Raw genomic sequence first — 3,982 nt, 5'->3', positions numbered from 1 at the left:
TTGATCACTCTTCCTCATGCTTGACCTTCTTCTCCGCTCCCTCTTGCCCTTTGCTGTTTCTTGTACTGTCTCATTCTTTGGTCCAATCTCCCTCTATGCACATAGATATATTTTTTAAGAATTATTTTATTTAACTTTATTCATTTATTGTATTTATTTATTCATTTAGACCAGAGAGGGACAGAGTGAAAGAAAGAGAGAGAGAGAGGGAAGGTGAGAAAGCAAGCCGCCAGGTTCAGGACTCAAACTGTGGTTGGTCATGTGGAAGTTCAACACCCTCAACCACCACACAACCTGCTGGCCCCATGCACATAGATTTTTTTTTTTTTTCATGATTGCCCTCCCTCCCCAACCCCTTTTTCCAGTAGATTCTGAGCTTCTTGAGAGCAAAGACTATGTCTCTTTCAGTTCTGTTCTCCGAGGGATATGACAGTGTCTGGCACATCATGGTCACTCAGTAAATATTTGTTGAAGGGGATTGATGTGGAGAACTTGGATGAAAGGTGGGAAAAGCAGGATCAGCAGCCAGGTAAAGCTGAGGGAGTCGAGGTGGAAAGGCAGGTGTGTGGTGTGAGTGTGTGCACACATTGTTTTGGCAAGCGTCTGGATCTCTCTATCGAGGGGATGCATGAAAGAGGTTGTGTGGTAGTCCAAGTGTTAACAAGTGGGTGAATGTGGGCTTGTGTCAGGCAAATCTCCTGTACCAGGATGTATGAAAGGGAGTTTGTTCTAGTGACTGGGGGTGTCTGTGAGACTGTTGGGAGTGGAATGCTGAGAACTGAGTCAGAAGCATGGAAGAAACGTATATAAATTTACCTGATCATTCAAAACTTTGGTCAATCTAAGATCTTTTCCTAAAACTGTCTTTGCCATTAATGAAATCCTAGTTTCCAGCCTTTTACTTAGTTTATTTCCAGTATGCCCAAGTTTTACACATCCCTTTCAAGTAGCCTAAATTTAATGAGGCAAATTGTCCTAATAATAGGCAGATTGTCACCTATTACGAATGTAGCCCTGGTTGTCTCTTTATATGCTCACTCCTACAATCTGGGCCTTGATTCTAAAGATCTGAGTGCCTCCTTAATCACTGAATGATGGGGGAGACCTGGGTAATTTTGTGTTTGTTGTTTTGGAGGAAGATGCCTGGCTCCCTCAGAGCAACAAGGGACCAACACAAGAATACCGGCCTATGGGCCATCCTTCTTGTAGGTGGTCTAGACTACTCCTCCTTTTTTACAGATTTCAGCAAGATTCTAGACATCATAGTGACTGATTTTGGGGTGGTTTTCTTTGTTTTTATTGGTCATATGGGCCCTGTTTTTAAGATCTTTACCAAGTGAAGCCTGAATGAGCTTCTCAACAAATAATAAAAACAGAAAAGAAAAATATCCAACATTACTTTTTTAAAAGATTTATTTATTTATTTGTTATTGTTTTTTTAATTCATGAGAGAGAAAGAGAGAAGTGAGAAAGCAAGCCAGCAGATCCAGGACTCGAACTGTGGCTAGCCACATGGGAGTCCAACATCTCAACCACCAACAATGGTTGCTGGTCCCCCAACACTCCTATTTACTCTTCAAAACCATCCAAAACTACACAATGAATCCTCATTTAAGTGAAAAGACCAAGATCTAGAGATGTTTGATGTCTTGCAAAAGCAGTAAATCATGGAACTGGAATTTAACCTGAGATTGGTTGGAGAGAGAGCCTTTGAGGAAGTCCTGAGGAAAGCTGGGGACTGTTTTATGGTTTTGGTTGGTTTGTTTGTTTTTGTTTGTTTGTTTGAATCTGTCATTGGTCTGGGAAATGACTGTAGGCCAGTAAATGCAGATTTCTGACCAGGCAACTGGTGGGATGAAAGCTATGCTTCCTCAGAGGTTAACTGTGGCCCTAGTGCCCACACACCCAGGGCCAAGTCATTAGTCCCCAGGATCAATGCTGAGCTGTGCTTAGGTAAAAGAGTGGAGCACTGAGAAAGGAATCACCAGATCTTGGAAGAATGAGGAGAAGCCTGGCTTCTCTGCAGACAGATTGTGATTCATCCTTAGCTTATGTTCTATCACTGAAGACTAAACTAAAAGGAGTTATGAAGTGCTTGAACAAAGCACGAAACAAATAGAGAGGATGCTTTTCTATGAATTTCAGAACAGCTTAGTAGAACCAGAAGCCGTTGCTCATTTTCCTTTTCTTTTTCTTTCTTTCTTTCCGTTTTTTTTTTTTTTTTTTCCTTTTTTTTTTTTTTCTTTCTTTCCGTTTTTTTTTTTTTTTTTAAGAAAGAGATTTTTGTTATAGGGTGCATGTGCTCACCAGAGAGAGACAGAAAGCAAGAAATCACTCCCAGTGGGGATGGCCATGCCACAATCCCTTCTCCTCCATTCTCCTTTTGGGATTTTGGGCACACATACATATGTAGTTGGCATGAGTTTTAAGCCACCGAGTCCAGGACTTGAACCACCATCGACTACATGGGAGTCCAGTGGCATAACGTTACGCCTTCTGCTGATCCCAGCCTTTGCTCATTTTATGTGCTTGGAGCTGCCCTCTTATTGTCCATGTTCTCTAAACAAACAAACAGCCATTGTTTTTTTCACAGCAGATTTGCTACCAGAACATAGGTGTCATAAAAACCACCACTAAATCAAAAACAAAATAGGAAAGAAGACTCACATTAATATCATTATCACTGGATGTGTAGATTCGGGCAAGTCCACCACTACTGGCCACCTGACCCTCAAACATAGTAAGATGGACAAGAGAACCACCAAAAAATCTGAGAAAGAGGTTACTGAGATGGGAAAAGATTCCTTCAAGTATGCTGGGTCTCGGATAAACTGAAAGCTGAGTGTGGTACCACTAGTGGCGTCTCTTTGTGGAAATTCGAGAACAGCAAGTATTATGTGATTATCACTGATGTCCTAGGACACAGAGACTTTATCAAAAACATGCTCATAGCATATCTTGGGTCAACTGGGTTGACCTAATTGCTGCTGATTATGTTGGTCAATTTGAATCTGATATTATCTAGAATGGGCAGACCTGTGAACATGGTCTTCTGGTTTACACACTGGATGTGAAACAAGTAATTGTTGGTGTTAACAAAATGGATTCTGCTGAGCCACCCTACAGTCAAAAGAGATACAAAGAGATTTTTAAGAAAGTCAACACCTACATTAAGAAAATTGGCTACAATCCCAACACAATAGCATTTGTGCCAATTTCTGGTGATATCCTGGAGCCAAGTGCTAACATGCCCTGGTTTGGGGATGGAAAATCACCAGCAAAGACAATAATGTCAGTGGAATTATGCTTCCTGAAGCTCGGAGAAATCACCCCCACAGGGGGGTTGACCATGTTGCAACTCCTTCTCCTCCATACCCTTGGGATTTGGAGCACACATGCACACATGCCCAGCACGATTTTCAATCCGCCAGGTCTGGGTCTCAAATTGTGGTCCACCATGTGGGAGTCCAGAACCTTAACCACCATGCCACCTACTGGCCCTAAAATCAGTACTTTTTTTTTTTTTTTTAAGAATTATTTTAAGGGCCAGCTCTCATCGGAAACAATGCGAGCGAGGAAAGAATGGGAAAATATATTCAAAGTGTTAAGAGAAAAGCAATTTCAGCCGAGAATACTGTACCTGGCAAGATTATCTTTCATGTGGGAAGAAAAGACAAGAACATTCTCAGATAAACAAAACCTGAAAGAATGTACCAGCACTAGACCAGATCTCCAAGAAGTTCTCAAGGGTGTGCTATATCAGGAAAATTAAATACAGACACACGGAAAGAAGAGTTCAAAAACTAAGAAAGTGGCCAGCTTAATCCTAGGAACAAGTCTGGAGTTGAATATTATATCCCAGAATTTAATAGGAAAAATGGAACCAGAACAGAAGATAAAGTACATGAGACTGATAGGTTCATGCACCTACCATTTGAACAGAATCCTAACCTGTTTCCTGGCTTTAAGAAAAGTTCCTTAG

Source organism: Tupaia chinensis, unplaced genomic scaffold (assembly GCF_000334495.1).
Source record: "Tupaia chinensis unplaced genomic scaffold, TupChi_1.0 Scaffold000275_1, whole genome shotgun sequence".
Lineage (NCBI taxonomy): Eukaryota > Metazoa > Chordata > Mammalia > Scandentia > Tupaiidae > Tupaia > Tupaia belangeri.
This window is presented reverse-complemented; position numbering follows the sequence as displayed.